Genomic DNA, 17132 nt, shown 5'->3' with positions numbered 1-17132 from the left:
ACACTGTAAATTTATGAATGTTATTAGGCAGATTGCAGTCTTGGCAGACCAGTGCCTTGTAAATCTCTTTTCTGTGATCTTTTTCATACTCAGCATCTAAAACGCCGCTGCTATTTGTTCTGGGATAAGTACCTAAGCAAGGCACTTAAAAACACCCAAGTCTAGAGAAATAATTTTTCTGTCCTCAGGGCACCATCTCGCTTTCCACGGTACCGCGCTCTAGGCTTGGGATCTGGGTCCGGAGGCTACAGGGAAGAGTTGGGAACGGGAAGCTCATTCTCCGGCCGTCTGATTGGTCGGCTCGCACTCCACTCACATGGCTCGCGTCTTTGATTGGACCTCGTGGCACCCCCTCCCTCGGCCCGCGACTACTTTGTGTGCCGGGGCTGCGCGCCTAGGTCCTCCGGCTCAGCTCACCGTCTGGGCCGGTCTGACCTAGCTCTTCGGCCCACTGCTCTGCATCGCGGGCGCCAGGAATTTCCCGAGTGCGTGCGGGTAGGAAGCATCCTAGGGAACCCCTGCTCCCCAAAGTTCTCTTTCCCGTTTTGAATAAACTTCCGCCTCAAAGGGCTGTCGCAGCCGCGGGTCGGGAGAGAGGCTAGGCGTCAAACTCAGGCCCTTGTGGGAGGTCTTTCTGTCGGGGCAGATGTAGAAACAGTTCTCACAAGATAAAACAGGGCTCCGCTAGTTGCATGTGGGTGCGATGCCATTCTGTGGTCACGCCGCTAGCTGCAGCCGAACGGCCAGACCTGGGCTGCAGGGGCTGAGCAGCAGCGATCACCTCTAAAAAGTAGCAAGGAGCCTGCTTCAGTACTAGTGCTCCTTAGGGCCGCGGGCTGCACTGGCATGGGCCAGTCCTTCCCCCGGCTATCGAGAATATGGCATTCCCGGGAGATGGCGCTCCCGGGAGTGGGGAGTTCGGCTCGACTCGCCCCCAGCAGTCTCCGGCCTGCAGGCAGTAGAGGGCGGCCTGTGCTCGTGTAGGAGCCGGTGCCCTAGCGCAGTTGTTGCCCTGTTGGAAGTCTCCCGGTCCCTCTGTGGCCCGCGGCTCCCTGGCAGCGGATGCTGCAGCTACGCTATCCACGACTCAGCTAGAAGGGGGCGGGAAGAAGCCGTGGCACATGCCAGGGTCGCCGTAGGTGGCAGCCGCCGGCGCATGCGCGCCCTCTCCCAGAAGCCTGTAACGCTGAGGGGCGCGCGCCCCCACCCGCGCGCGCACGCTTGCGCTAGCCAAGGCTTCCCCGCCTGCGCTCGTTGTCAGAGCCGCTCCGGCGCGTGCGCGCGTTATCTCCGGCAGACCCGAGTAGCCAGGTTCCCTAAGCTCCAGGCCCCCGCCCCACATCTCCCCCTCCCAGCCGCAGTCAACCCGTCCCCTTCCTCTCCTCGCGGAATGGGGCCGGCGCTGCTCGGGGTCGCGCGCCCGGGACCCGGCTCGCGCTCGGTCTCGCGCTGTCAGCTACTGCCCCGCTCGCGCCGCCTCGCGCTCTCGCTCAGTCAGTGGCGCCGAAGGCTCCGTTAAGCGGCGGCGGCGGTTCCTGTTTCCGTTTCTTCGTCTCCCTTCAGTCGGGAGTAGCATCCTCCACCCAGCCACCCCTCCCACTCCCCAACGGGGCAGCTGCAGCTGAGGGCTGTGGCGGCGGCCGTGGCGGCGGCAACTGGGGACTCCGGAGACCGCCTCTGCTCCCGCCTCGGGTAAGGGGGCGTTGGGAGCCGGGCCCCGCGCGCCTCGGGGTCTGGGGCTGGGCTAGCGCGGGGTCCGAGGAGGCTCTGGGGATGTGACTGGGGCTGTCGCCGCTCTTTTCCCCCAGGCGTTCCCCGGGCCTGTTGCTGCAACTGCTGCTTACCCAGCGGCTCCCGGAAAAGTGGGGAGTAAGCCCCCGGGACGCTCCGGCGCGGCCCGGGGGCGCGAGCTGAGGGTGAGGGGCGCCTGCCTCCGCGGGTGTCCTCGGCGTCGCGCATCCTTGCTTCGGGCAGGGGCCGAAGCCGTGGAGAGGAGAAGGGATGATGGGGGCGGGGGTGGGAGGTGTCCCTCTTCTCTCCTCTCCACCTACCTGCCCTTTTGCCAGCAACTCGTTCCCTGTAGTCACGGACTGTGGGGAGGAGGATGCTTATACGTTTCCGGCTTTCGTGAGGGGTTCTCTGGCCAGAAATCGGGGAGTGGACCCGTACAAAGATCCGCTCCCGGCGAGGGGCCAATGCCGGGGCAGTTAAAGGCGTGAGTGCCACTGCATCCCCCAATTGATGTGGAAATGATGAGCTGGCGGCTTTTGAGTATCTAAACTTATTTGGGAAGGTTAAATGAGCCCTTATTTATTAAAGAAGATTTGTCCTGCAAGAGTGAGTGGGTTGTCGGGTGCAGCACCTGTTCTTTTACTGTGGGGATTGCAATCTTCAGCCATACAGAACGTCAGAGACGCAGTGTAAGTTAAATGGCAGTGACTTGGTTAGGGTTTATCCCTGGTGAGCTCTTAGCGTTTTGCCGTATATTATTAGACTTTTGATTGAGGCCTTCGAGAAAGGCACGAGGAGGTGTTTTCTTCTATCCATGTTTGAATTAATTTACAGTTGACTTAAGCCAACTCAAGAAGGCGAACCTAGGAAATTCAGAATCTCTAGTAATAACCCCAAACTTCAAGGTAACGCAGAACAAATTTCAACAAAAGTTTTCTGTCAGTTTAGAATTAAGCTCATCAGGGGTAACTGACCGAACTTTAGCTTGGCTGTCTTTAGAAACTGTAGGCAAGGTTTCATTTCAGTTTTTTTTTTTTTTTTCTTTCTTGTTACTCCTGGGGTTAAGTGTATATTTATTTTCTTGATTAAATTTAAATTTCATGTTTTTGACGCATAATTCTTTTAAAGGGTGCATTATATAGAAAACATTTTAGGAGAGAAGTTAAACATAACAGTGCTGTACTGAAATAATAGAGTAAGTTGTATTCTCCCTTCTCTGAAATAACCTAAAAAAACCCCTAAACGTATGCTAAATGATAAGGTCTTGTACATTGCTAACCTTATGAGATATACCATGAAATGTGTATAGAAAGTCTTAATTCCTCAATATCAAAATACAGTATTAGGGTATTAAGGATAAGGTGGACATTCAAACATTTGAATTTGTTATTTTACAGTTTAGTATGTAGAAATGTAGGGAGTTAAAAATGAATAGGCTGTAAGGAACATAGAAGATGGTTGGAGACCTGGATTTTCCTTTTGCTGCTTTTATAAATTGAGAATTGTACTTGAAGAGCTGAACAGCTGGAATGAAACTTGCATAGATTGCAGAAACATGCAAAAATGTATCTTTGATCAAGTAGTGAGTTAACATGAGTATATTGTGGTTTATTAGGATAGTGATTCAAAAATAATTCCCATAAAATATAGCACTATATATATTGTTTAGGATGTTCTTAAAGAGTCACTTGAAGTTATTTTCCTACAGGTCAGTTCTTTTTGAGATGTATGGAATTAAAATAATTCTGATTACATTATGCAGTGTTTGATTTCAGTTTTAATTAGTTATTTTAAGGTACTGGAATTTTCTTAAAAGAGGTGAATTTTGAAATTTGCTAGTGGTTTGGAAAAACTTGTGTTGTTGTTTATTTTTTTAAGTACAGTTATATTAGTAGGTTGGTCTGGAGGGGGAGCTAGTGCCAAAGCAAAGAAAGCATAGCTTAATATGTGTTTGAACTTTTAAAATGCCCAAACCCTGATTTTTATGACCTGAAGGAACATAAATTTTTAATTAAAAGAGTAAAGGAATTGATATGGGCATATATCTGTATATAGTTATTTGTGGAATATATATGTATATTATATATAACACATATATAATATATATATTATATATGTATTATATATAATATATATAATATATATACATGTATTATATATATAGTATTACAAATTAAATCTTTTCATGATCTGAAATAATAGAAAGTAGATGCTTCAGGTTTATTGAATTTCTCATTTAAAATCTCAGAAAATATGCCCCATAATGTAGAATGTGTGATAGTAAGTTTCTTAATCTTCTTGTGTATTGCATCAGAGGGGAAATATATCTTAATCCTTTGTGCAAGTTGTATGTTCATAAATTTTTTCTTTATAATATCTATAGTCCTAAAATTTCAAAAATCAAGTAGAGTCTTATATAGACGAATATATTGACTGGGTAGTTAGTAAGCTAAATATTTATTAAGAGTAGAGATAATTTCATTAAGAAATGGACCCTTCAGACATCTGGAAAGCAGGATCCCAAGGTCACCTCTTAACCTCTGTCTTCTGTAATATGGCGCAGTGAGTCCAGTGGCTTTACCAAATTGAACTTGTGCCTTTGACTATAAAGCAATTATTTTTTGGTTTATGGTGCTTTATTTAGATTTCACAACTGTAATAAGTTAGATATGTTATTTTACTTCTCACAGTGGACATATTCATATTCAAGGCTAGAAATTGATAATGTATGTATTAAAATCATTAGAATATTTTTTTTTCTGGAAATAGTGGCTGGGCTGTTTGTTCTCCATTGTTTTCCATTATGTAAACTGAATCTCAATGCTGATAAAATAAAAAAAAATAGATTCCTTGAAAGGAATGGCCATACCTGTGAGATGTATGGTAGTGAGATGTTTACCACTTTTAAGGGGTATATGCTATAAATTAAACAATGTTTTATAAGACATGCCAGACTATTTTTATGTATTTTTTTCCAGTTCTTAAGTGGTTATTTTTGATTTACTATAAACTGCATTACTAAATCTCCTGGTTTAATTAAATGGTAAATCCACACATTTCATATTATAGAACACTTATAAAAGAGTTTCCATTTTACAATCATAAGAATAAATATAAAAAATGTAATTTTTTAAAACTTAAAGCACAACTAAGATTCTAAACAATTCTGAAACTACAAGTATTAATATTAATACATGCGTCAGTACTGGTTCTGTTGGTACTCTTCAGATGAGATACTAACTTCCAGGCTTCTACAGTCAGTGGTATAGTAGGTGTAGCCTTTAAAGGACCAGTACAAGATTTCCTTTGGTTCCCTTCTTCATGAGTCTGTAGTTTATATTTCTGTACCATAAAGTATATAGTTTCTTTTTGGCAGTTTGAGTTGTTATTAAATTGTAGTTTGCTATAATAAGACAAACAGGCCTAAAAGTAAAAGATATTTACAATTGATTTTTAAAAAAACATTTTAAAATTCCCAACAGAAGACTATTGTATGGGGATGAGTATGCATTTAAGATACATTTTTTAAGGTATTAGGCTCCTCTCAACCTTCCTTTCTCTCTATATTCTACTCTGCAGTCTACATCCCCTCTTACTCAACCTCCCTCCATATCCCACAATTTTCTCTTTGAAATGATTAGGGATCAAACCAATAAAACGAATGATATCACTCACTTGGCATAGGGTTATTCTTCCTTGATTAAATAAATGACTTTATATCAATATCTACAATATTCTAAACATGTAACTCATATAAACTTTACTTTCTATTAAAAAAATTTTTTTTTAATGTTTATTTTTGAGAGAGACAGAGAGTGAGTGGGGGAGGACAGAGAGAGAGGGAGACACAATATCCAAAGTAGGTTTCAGGCTCTGAGCTGTCAGCAGAGCCAGACGCAGGGCTTGAACCTAGAAACCATGAGATCATGACCTGAGCCAAAGTCGGATGCTTAACTTGACTGAGCCACCCAGGCACCCAATGTACATTTTACTGTTAATGGGAGAACACATAGGGCCCATGAGATCATGCTATGTATTTCAGTATAAGTTACTCATATTTGTTACAGAAAGTAGAGCTATATGGTTAATTTCATTTAAGTTTTTATTTTTGAAATTCATTTTTTAAAAATGTTTATTTTTGTGAGGCAGCCAGAGAGCATGAGAGAGCGTGAGTGGGGGAGGGGCAGAGACTGCCTTTCAACCCACTCAACCATCCAGGTACCTCTCATTTAAGTTTTCTTTTAAAAAGACTTTAATTACCAAAACCCAATACCTCACTCATCGGCTACTTTTAAAAAATATCTTTTTCTGGGGCGCCTGGGTTGCTCAGTCAGTTAAGTGGCCGACTTTGGCTTAGGTCATGATCTCATGGTTCCTGAATTTGAGCCCCGCATCGGGTTCTGCACTGACTGTGGAGCAGTCTGCTTGGGATTCTCTCTCTCTTTCTCAAAATAAGTAAGTAAACTTAAAAAAATATATATCTTTTTGTGATAGTTTTTTTTTTTTTTTTTTGGTGGTCAGAAAATGACATGTGAAGAGGAAATAGGTCTCAGGTTTTTAAAAAAATTGACAGATTTTACCAATATAAGGCTAGTGCTGATGTGGTTCAAACTTGTCTTTGCTATTACTCTCTTTTCTTTTATATTGGTTCTATAGTATAGCCTCCTCATTGAAGCACTGAAATAAAGCTTGAAAATCACTATTGAAATGCCTCCTATGTTTTTTGTACCTTGGAACTGGGTTTTTCAAATGTATCTTAGCAGTGGGATAAACTGAATAAATATGACTCAACATACTTATTTTATTATCAGACTTAGCATTTTTACTTGTCACAGTCTTGATGACTGGTTAATGTAAATAAAGTTCACAGTATAAAATAAATAATAAAATGCTAATATCAATTGTAGATGTAAATGGGAAATTAAACTGATGTTTATTTTATAGAATCTGAGTTACGAGAAATATTACATGATATGAACTTTAAATGTAACTTTCTGATTATAAATGAATAAAAGTAACATAAAAACGGGAGAGTCTTCTGTTTGATTTACTACAAACATACAACTAAAATGAACCTATTTTATGTTTATATAAATTTTTTTATTCAATTGACTGTTAATGAACCATGAATGAGTTTTAAATTTTTAATAATTTTGTGGCTGGTTATTTATATTATAATATCCCTTAAATGAGATATGAAATTCCATTAATACCTGGAGCCAAAATAATTTGCCTGTGGTAAAAAGGTATTTACAAACCATCAAACTATAAAAGCATAGCAATGTTATTAAATGACTAAGTCATCATTCCATAAGCTAGTTTTAAAAATCATGTGTATAATTTTTAAAATATAATTGATCATAATATCGTGATTGGTAAGATATAATTGATCAAAATATAATTTGTAGCTTCTATATTATACATTGTTTCAGATTTTAGCTATGTTTGGGGCAGTCAGTGAAGGGAGGGAGATTGAGAGAGGCAGAGGATCTTACTGGTTGATGAGCCTGCTTTGTTTGGAGGTGAGGGGGATTTCTTCTTCAGTTTTTCTTTCTCCCTCCACTTCCTTCTTTTCTCTGTAGTAGTGGGAGGGAGTTGACCATCCTTATAGGATTTTTTTTTTCTTATAGAGTTCATACAAAGAACATTTCCTGATAAAACATTAGCTTTTATGTTACAATAGATTTATTATAATGATTTCATTTCCTTTGAGGCAATAGGCAAGAGACTTAGAACTTTAGTTGGGGCAGGGTTTAATATGATTTATTAAACATGATTTTGTAACTCCATATAAAAAGGGATATGGGGTTGTTGGTTCATTGTTAAGGGTGCTGTATCAGTCACATTATTGTTCTGCTTAATATTTAATATATCATAAACCCCTCTTCAGTTTCCTGGAATGTATTTTCATGTCTCCTCTGTTGTCTTCATCTGTGGAGTATCTGTTTACAAGGAATTGGTTTTTAGAATATCTCTTCAACTGCTTTGTGTGCCCTCATTGCAGTAATAAAAATGTGAAAAAAAAAAATACTGTGTCCCTTGAAGAGGACTAACAAACTAAAATGAACAGCAGTGTTCTCCATTCATGGGAGTACTGTTAGCAAGTTTAAGCCAGTTACTGTGAAAAGGTCACAGGGAGAAAGTGTGTTTCATAATTTGGGCCCCCAATCATTTGGGATCTGACACATGGGATTGCACCTGAAAGAGATATATATTCAGTTGAGATTGTGTTACATTTTTCATGTCTTGAGTTCTTTGAATAACTACTTAATTCATTCAGTTACCAAATGTCAAAAGATTGTAATTTTGAGAAACCTACTCTTTAAAATTAAGAGCTTAAGCTAGGGTAAATATTTTGCTTTCTCTTTATAAGTTGCAGATTTTTCTTTCTCTTTTAGGAAGTTTGGTGAAACTCTAGGGCTTAGGAAGGTGGTAATTGAAATTCTTGAGGCCAAAAAGTCTTTCCTTAGCCTTGTAAACTGAACCCCAGCAGAATGGGAAATGTAGGTTTACTAAGTAATTTTGACTGTTTCCTCTGACATAATTACAGATATCTAGGTCTCCGTTAATTAAAAGTCTGTTTATTTTTAAGGTTCAAACAGTGGTACTTCTCATAGGTGTAAAGCATTAACTGTTATGAGAGAGATATAACTTATTTTTAATTTGTAAGTAAAGAATAGGCTATCAGTGCTGAATAAGCTGAAGAAATGTATGCCTAATTAGGATGCACAAATAATAAACGAAAGAAACTTGCTAATATACAATTAAAAATGGCTCCTCTAAATAAAAAGACTATTAGTGTTTACATTATAATGGCACAAAGATGTCATGAAAATGAAATCACTAAAGAATTCTATTTTGGAGCAATTTGTCAGACCAGATAACAGTCTGTTATCCTTTAAACTGTCTGCAGAGGCTTATTTACATCAGTGCTGGTCCTACCTAAAGGGAAATAATGATCAATAACCAAAGTGTTTTCAGGGAATTTTATGCGCGTTTCCTATGTGTATATTTGTGCACTTCTTGTTACTTTGTTTCCATGGAAAATGTAAGGTTGGAAAATAAGGTACCCAAGTTTTGGAAATTCTGAAGGGAAAAGGATCTGAAGTTTGGAAAAAAGCTGTTCTTTTTGGTGTGTTTTACTGATACTTTTGATAGTGATAATTTCCTGAGACTTGTATGGACTTAAAGCCAAATCTGAGTTCTTTAACTTATTTTTTTGAATCGCTTTATTGAAATATAAATTATGTCTCATAAAATTCACAGTTTAAGTTTTAATAAATTTATACAGTTGTATAACAATTACCACAATTTAATTTTAGAATGCTTTCATCGGCCAGAAAGCTTCCCTTTGCCCACTTTCCCGATTCCTGCTCCTATCCCGCAGCCCTAGGCAGCCACTGATCTGCTTTTGTTTCTATAGTTTTGCCACTTCTAGAGATTTGATGTTAATGGAATCATACACTATGTAGTCTTTTGTGTCTGGCTCCTTTTTTTTAATATAATCCTGTTTAGTCATTTGAATGAATGGTTAAAGTAGAAAAGCTTTGAACTTGAAATCAGGAGACTTGGATATGAGTGTTGGTTTTGCCACCAAATGTGTAAACTTGGGTAAGCCACCTGTTGCCTCTGGGCCTCTGCTGCTTTTTCCATAAAATCAAATTATTTTGATTTTCTTCTATTCCAGTTTTTACAGCTGGGTAGACATTCACTGACCTTTTCCTAGAATGTACCTTAACTCTTCCCCTTAAATATAGTCATTTTATTTTATTTTTTTTTCAATCAGAAATGAAGCTTATGGTCTAATATATGTGAGTCAGCAATGGAGGAATTTGGGACTGTCTTGAAGAAACAAGACAGCTGATTAAACTTTTTCTTGAGCATTTCTTAGTTCAGGTGTATAACTTTGAGAATAGGGACAATGATAAATGCTGAGTTAATAATAAATATCTTTGAAGAGAATAAAGGTAAAGTTGAATAATCCTCAGAAGTAGAGCTTTAAAATGGATTGAAGCTTATGAATGTAAGAAAAAGACTATGCTTTAAATTAATGTTTTTGTTTTGAGAGTAGAATGTGGTGTGGAGAGATTTTAGTTAAGTTTAAGATGACTTAGGCTCAAGGCAGCTGTGTGAGATTAGACTGTTTTTTTAAAGAACCAATGGAAATGTATAGCTACCATTGGGAAGACTGTCCTGGGGCTCATGAACAGGCAAAGCTGACAGGTAGTATTCAGGTGACAAACTAAGGAAAAAATACACATATAGGCAATTAAAATTAGTGCTGTATGTGTGTAAATGTATATGTTTGTAACAGGAGTAGACAACTGACTGAGTAGGCTAGCATCAGGTATATGCCAGAGGGGTAATGGACATTTTCACTATAGTATGCAAAAAGATAGGGCATTGAATAACAACTAGCTAAATTTAAAAATGAGAGTGCTATAACTACTTTGAATATTGAATAATTTGACTCTTAGAAACCATCAGAGCTGCTTATATTATCTATAATAGTAGGAACTGTGGCTATAAAATGATCGCATTTTTATTTTTACCCAACGTACTAGAATGTATGAGTGGTAACCCACGGAGCAGACAGTGTGGAGGAGGGGAATATAGTCATAAATATATTTTAGTGATGGTGTCATTATAGCAGCATAAAATTTCTTGCATGTTTTATTTTTCAAAAATTTTTAACATTTATTTATTTTTGAGACAGAGAGACAGATTATGAACGGGGGAGGGTCAGAGAGAGAGGGAGACACAGAATCTGAAACAGGCTCTGGGCTCTGAGCTGTCAGCACAGAGCCCGATGTGGGGCTCGAACTCACAGACTGTGAGATCATGACCCAAGTCGAAGTCGGACTCTCAACTGACTGAGCCACCCAGGCGCCCCTTGTTGCATGTTTTATAGTCATATTTTTTGTTCATAAGTGGTATTTCTAATTTAGATAAACCACCTTATGATAACCAGAAATATCCCCAATGTGAAACCTATATTTAACAAATGAAGATTTGTCACTTTGACAATAATATATAGATTATGTTAAGACTTTAAAGGAGTTCTAAAAGTTGAATCCCATAGCTTTGTATGCAATGGCAGCATTCTAGGAGTAAGTATGAGAGCTTTATTTTTTTTCTTACAAGTTTTTAAAAAAATGTTTATTTATTTTGAGAGAGGGAGGGAGGGAGAGAGAGAGAGACAGAGAGAGAATGCATGCACATGAGCAGCGGAGGGGCAGAGAGAGGGAGAGAGAGAAAGAATCCCAAGCAAGCTTGTGCTGCCAGCACAGAGTTGGATATGGGGCTCAAACTATAAGATCATAACCTGAGCCAAAGCAAGAGTCCCACACTTAACTGACTGAACCACCCAGGTGCCCCAAGTATGAGAGCTTTCTAAAGTGACTATTTTATGGCAACCATATTCTTTTAAATATATGCCATACCATATTTATTTTTAAATGTCCCACAGAATTTGTAATATGTATAAAGTATCTGAATATGAGTTATGTAATTGGAAAATTTGGGGGGTAAAGGAAAAGAGACACTTATTTCTATAACTTTTGGAGCTTCAAAATATTAAAGGTCATATTTTCCCAGGAAATTTTATTGTTTTAAATATCTTTGTTTTTTAAAAGTTTATTTATTTTGAGAGAGAGAGAGAGAGAGAGAGAGAGAACCCCAAGCAGGCTCCTTGTGGTCAGTGTGCAGAGCCCCACGGGGGGCTTGAACTCATGAAACCCTGAGATCATAACCTGAGCTGAAATCCAGAGTGGGGTGCTTAACTGACTGCTACCCAGGCACCCTGGGAATTTTTACTATTATTATTTTTTAATTAAAAAATTTTTAAAAAATGTTTTACTTAGAGAGAGAGAGAGAGAGAGAGAGAGAGAGAATGAGTGGGGGAGGGGCAGAGTGAGAGAGGGTCACAGAATTGGAAGCAGGCTCCAGGCTCTGAGTTGACGGCACAGAGCCGGACGCAGGGCTTGAACTCACAAACTGTGAGATCATGACCTGAGCCAAAGTTGGAGGCTTTACTGACTGAGCCATCCAGGTGCCCAGGAATTTTTATTTTTAATCATAGTAATAAATGAGCAGCTGTCAAAAGATAAAGCCAGTTTTAAGTTTAGAATTCCTGTTCTCTATATATCACATACTTGATTTTATTATTTGTTTAAAAAAAAAATTTTTTTTTTTAACGTTTATTTATTTTTGAGACAGAGAGAGACACAGCATGAACAGGGGAGGGGCAGAGAGAGAGGGAGACACAGAATTGGAAGCAGGCTCCAGGCTCTGAGCCATCAGCCCAGAGCCTGATGCGGGGCTCGAACTCGCGGACCGCGAGATTGTGACCTGAGCTGAAGTCGGACGCTTAACCAACTGAGCCACCCAGGCGCCCCCACATACTTGATTTTAATAAAATAGACTACTTAAGGATTTCTTAAATAATCAAATACTACTTGGATATTTAAGCAAAGCATCAGAGCAAGACTAGAAAACATTGAAGCAATAAAAATGATTAATTTAAAAGTTTTGTAACATAGTAAAGAAAAAAATGCAGTAATATACAATGGAAAAGAAGATGTACAGAAAGAACATCATTACCTCACATCAGACATAGTAGGCTGTCTTTACAGTGAATACCAGTCAAATCAAATAGGCTACAGAATTTGTGCCCTTCTACTAGGCAGGTGGAAATGAGATGAACAATTAATTATAGGGTGTGCACCAGAATACCCACTTACATTGTTTGGCAAGTCTTTTCTAATTGACTTCCTACAGGGGCTTTTTCAGACCTTTTCCTACTCTCTTTCTAGCCCCTGATTCTAGCCTGCTCTAAGACTTTGTAGGTTGTTTTCAATTAACTGTTTTTTTTTTGAAAAGAGTAGCAAGATTAAGGCCATCAAACAATCTTCGTCAGCTTTGCTTTTCTTTATCTCTAAATTGTTTAATTTCTCTTCTTCTCTACCATTTAGTGTTAGGGATGTGTCTTTAGGCTTTCATGACTACTTCTTTTATCCCTTCTATTGGAATATATGGGTTCATTAGTAACTCTTTTATTATTTTTATTTGAATCTCCTCTAACATCTTCAATGGCCTAAAAAAAAAATCCACCCAAAAAACATCTTTTCTTATTTTTTTCTTCTCTTTCCCCCTCCTTTTTTATGTTATCCAACAGCCCAAAAGAAAAAGCAACATGTATATTGTTTATATTTTGCTACCTTCTTTTTCACTAAAGCTGTTCTGTTATTACCAGTGACCTGAATTGCCAAATGGGGACTTTTTTTCAGTTTTAATTCTTGTTTTTTTAATTCTCCAGATTCCTTCTCCCTTCTTATAACTTTGTAGTCCTTCTAGCTCTCCTATATATTGTAGCCACTCTTCTTTTCATTCACAGGGCCAACTTGTTTCCTGAGTATTTGCTTTATGTATTTTTCTACATCTAGCTTCTTTTCCTTGGAATACTACCTGGTCTGTTGGCTTCTGTGAGTACCTCTTTCAGGTGACTCCTGTACTGTAAGTTCCCAGACTCCCAATTTCCAGCTGGAGAGTTCCACCTGTTTGTCATGCCATCAAGCTCAACATACTCAAATTTGAATTTTCTCTCATTTTCTTTCTTCTAAAATGTAGTTTTATTTCTAACTTTCCTTTCTCTATTAAATAGGCCTATTCCTCCATTGCCCAAACTTGAACTCTGAGTCATCTGTGAGTTCCCCATCAGATCCATTCAGTTGTTAAATTGGGAATTCTGTTACTACAGTGTTTCTCTATTTCATCTGCTTTTTTCTGTTTCATTTTTTACTAGAGAAATTTTTACTGCAGAAGTTTCTTATTACCACTAACATATAAATAATTGTAATTTGGTTATTGCTATGATAGAGAGGAGGCAGAGGCAGCAAGCAGTTCTATTAGTGTATGTTAAGTGGAGAAGGCTGTATTGAAAGGAGGTGACATTTAGGCTTAGTATCAAAGAATAAGTAGGGGCATTCCAGGCAGACAAGCTGAAGAAAGACTTATTAGAAGTTTATTATATGTTGTCAACCTATAAGACTTTTTGCTTTAATCCTTATTGCATGTGTGTATGTTTCCAATGGGCATATGCAGTTGCCTTTCTTCAAATACTGATGAGCATAAGTGAATGAACGATGTAAAGCCAGAATGATACAAAGTAACATACCTTTATTACCTAGCTTTGAATGAGTTGGGGGCACCTGGGTGGCTCAGTCGGTTAAGCGTCTCTTTGTTTGGTTGAGACTCAGATCATGATCTCATGGTTCATGGGTTTGAACCTGCATTGGGCTCTGTGCTGATGGCATGAGGCCTGCTTGGGATTCTGTCTTCTCTTTCTGCCCCTCCCCTGCTTGTTCCTCTCTTTATCTCTCAAAAATAAAGAAACATTAAAAAAAAAAAAAAGAATGAATAGAGTGGTAAAATGTCAAGTGGTGAAAAGTAAGCACTACCTGGATTGAAGACTTCAAATCTGACTAAACTTTACATTAAAAGCTGTGTGTAAGGTTCCTGGTACTTGGAATGTAAATCTTTAGTGGACGTCTGTTTTCAGTCTACATATAGCTCTGTTTTTTATTTCTATCTCTTTACAGCAGGGCTAGGTAATATTTATATATTAACAGCCACTAATATTGAAAATAAGTTAACTGAAGGCCACAGCAGGCAAAGAGATAATTTACTGTTTTTATTCTCTTAGAGAAACAAATTATTTTGTGCTTTTAAAACCCTAGATGGCTCAGTTGGTTGAGGGTCTGACTTCAGTTCAGGTCATGATCTTACAGTTTGTGAGTTTGAGCCTTGCATTGGGCTCACTGCTGTCAGTACAGAGCCTGCTTCAGATCCTCTCTGCCCCTTCCCCACTTGTGCTGTCTCTCTCTCTCTCTCAAAACAAACAAACGAACAAACAAACAAAACCAAAAAAACTTGGGGCACCTGGTGGCCCAGTTGGTTAAGCATCCGACTTTGGCTCAGGTCATGATCTTGGAGTTTTGAGTTCGAGCCCCGCGTTGGGCTCTGTGCTGAAGCTCAGAGCCTGGAGCCTGGTTTGGATTCTTTGTCTCCCTCTCTTTCTGCCCCTGCCCTGCTTGTGGCCTGTCTCTTTCTCTTTCTCAAAAATGAATAAACATTAAAAAGAAACCTTAAAAAACATAAAATCGGAAGCATTAAAACCAATAGTTCTAAATTGGCCTAAAAAGGTAACTTACTGTCTTTGTAAGTGGACAGAGCAGAGATGGAGCAGTCCAAGAACAAACAGATTCAGGAATTTAAATGATGTCTTCAGGATACTCTCCATTTCTTGAGTTTACTTCTTTCTGTATGTTGGTCTTATTTTCTGTTAATGTTAGAAGTCTTTCATGGCAGAGATGCACGGTCCTCAGATCACTGAGAGCTTATGGTGAAGAACTAAGAACTTTGTGAAGGAAGGCCTCTGATGGGGTCCATCCTTGGGCTGATCACTGTGGGGAATTATCATTAGCATTATCATCAGAACCACATCAAATGGGGGAAGGTCAGTTCCCTAAAGGATGGGAGTGCTAGTAAGTAGAGAAATGGGTGGAAGGAATGTGAAGTAGGCAAAAACAATTTATAGTCATTGTAGAGGAGGAAGAAAGAAAGGTAGTAGACAGAGAGAGATGTGTACATAGGAGAGAGAAATGGGTAAAGAAAGGAAAGGGGACTAGTATCAGTTAAGAATGTGGTAAGCCTTGTTTTAAGCATTTTACATTTTATCTCTATAGCTTATTAGGGGAAGCTGTATTATCTCCAGAGCATAACCATTTCTAGAACTAATAATTTTAAAAAACCTTTCACTCTTTTTTTTTATTCGACATATTTATTTTTTCATGAATTAAATTTTCTTTTAATTTGTAAATATACATGCAGTAAAATTCATATTTTGTGATATACCATTCTATGTGTTTTGACGAAGGTATAGAATGTGTATCCACCACCACTTGGTAATTAATCAAGACACAGAGTTCCTTTTGCCCCTTTGTAATTAGCCTCTCCCCACCCATCTCCAACCTTGTGGTAAACCCTGATCTGTTCTCCATGGCTGTTGTTTTGCTTTTACCAGAATGTCATATAAGTAGAATCATAATTGTGTAGACTTTTGGGTCAGCCTCTTTCACTTGGAAAATGCCTTTGAAATTCATTCTTGTTGCTGCATGTATCAGTAATTTATTCTTTTTCATTGCTAAGTAGTAATCCATAGTATGAATGTACCATCGTTTGTTTATTTATCCATCTGTTGAAAAATGTTTGAGTTATTTCTAGTTTTTGGCAACTATGAATACAACTGCTGTAAACATTTGAGAATTGCTTTTTATATGAACGTAAACTTTCATTTCACTTGGGTAAATACCCAGGAGTCACATGGTAAGTATATGTTTAATTTTGTAGGTAACTCCCAAACTCTTTTCCAAAGTGGCTATACCATTTTGAATTCCCACCAGCAATATATGAGAATTCCAGTTGCTGTTCATCCTTGTTAGCACTTGGTATTGGTCAGGTTTTTTGTTTTTGTTTTTGTTGTTACAGGTTTTTTGTGTTGTTTTGATTTCAACTCTTTTAATAGGTGTGTATCACTGTGGTTTTAAATTATACTTTCCTGATGGTTAATGATGCTGGGTATTTTTTATGTGCTTTAAAATACCTTTCTTAAAAAAAAATACCTTTCTTTAACATTCTGAGAATACTTATCTGCTTTTTAAAAAATGATTGCAGTGGGGGCGCCTGGGTGGCGCAGTCGGTTAAGCGTCCGACTTCAGCCAGGTCACGATCTCGCGGTCTGTGAGTTCGAGCCCCGCGTCAGGCTCTGGGCTGATGGCTCGGAGCCTGGAGCCTGTTTCCGATTCTGTGTCTCCCTCTCTCTCTGCCCCTCCCCCGTTCATGCTCTGTCTCTCTCTGTCCCCCCCCCCAAAAAAAAAAAAAAGTTGGAAAAAAAAAATGATTGCAGTGATTTTGAAAACAGAACATTAAATGGCCTTGACAAGGCTTTTGATAAGCATTTATTTGGGTTATAGCTGGTACATTGCACAACCCAGAGGACAGCATTCACATAAAAAAAAAAAAAGGCTCTCTGGAGTTGTGCAATGCAGCAGTGTTGGCTGTATATTTACAGCCATTATCTAGAATTATCGGTGATTAAGTTTCATGGAAAATCTGAGTACTATCAAATGATGCCTTTAAAAATCATTTTTCAGTGTTTCTCTGAAATGAAATTTTGTTCAGTAGCAGGTTCTAAAGAAATGCCCTACAGGCAGTATGTCTAATGGATCAGTCTTGGGAGACAGAAATGCCTATTTCAGATACTCAACTCTGCCATTTACTGCATGAATGACCTTGGGCATCTTATCTAATAGCTTCTTTGAGCCATTTCTTTATCAGCAAAA

At 38.9% G+C, this 17132-nt stretch overlaps 1 protein-coding gene across 12 annotated transcripts in view; it reads left to right on the top strand.

Annotated features, from left to right (window-relative positions):
• The first annotated feature begins 409 nt into the window (after positions 1 to 409).
• Positions 410 to 17132, top strand: part of FUT8 (fucosyltransferase 8) — a 310019-nt gene continuing 293296 nt past the window's right edge. For 10 of the 12 annotated variants that reach the window (XM_049612640.1, XM_049612641.1, XM_049612636.1 and 7 more), the window contains exon 1: positions 1265 to 1692. The gene's annotated coding sequence lies outside the window, so the exon portion shown is untranslated. Of the gene's footprint in view, positions 496 to 1264; positions 1693 to 17132 lie in introns of those variants that run through there. The other 2 variants (XM_049612642.1, XM_049612647.1) reach the window with 2 other exon arrangements.

Source organism: Panthera uncia (assembly GCF_023721935.1).
Source record: "Panthera uncia isolate 11264 chromosome B3 unlocalized genomic scaffold, Puncia_PCG_1.0 HiC_scaffold_1, whole genome shotgun sequence".
NCBI classification, from domain to species: Eukaryota; Metazoa; Chordata; class Mammalia; order Carnivora; family Felidae; genus Panthera; species Panthera uncia.
This window is presented reverse-complemented; position numbering and strand designations above follow the sequence as displayed.